We start from the raw sequence: 435 nt of genomic DNA on the forward strand, positions 1-435 counted from the left end.
TGATAAAAAATAATAAATTTTATTGATAATATAATATTACTCTTAATAAAATGCTATACTAGTTTTAATTTGAAACAATTTTCCCATTGCTACTATGGACCGTGGTGGCATTTTTGTCGCCTAGGAGGCGCACCTTCTAGATGAAGGTTCCTTTTCAATTTTCCAACTGTTTTGGTGTTTTCACGTTGGAGGTTTCAGGGTATGGAGTTCTCATGTTAACGTATGTAGATAGCAATCATTACTTATTTTATTGAATTACTTAATATATCAATAACTTCGCGTAGTAACAAATATTTTTTTAGGAAATTAAAGTCTTTTTTTTATGTGTTTTGTGATTTCATTCGTATATATAAAAATATATAATTATATATTAACTTTTATATATTTTGATGTATATATAATAGTTTTACTATTATTTTGAATAAAAAATTATAT

This window comes from Arachis duranensis, chromosome 2 (genome assembly GCF_000817695.3).
Source record: "Arachis duranensis cultivar V14167 chromosome 2, aradu.V14167.gnm2.J7QH, whole genome shotgun sequence".
NCBI lineage: Eukaryota > Viridiplantae > Streptophyta > Magnoliopsida > Fabales > Fabaceae > Arachis > Arachis duranensis.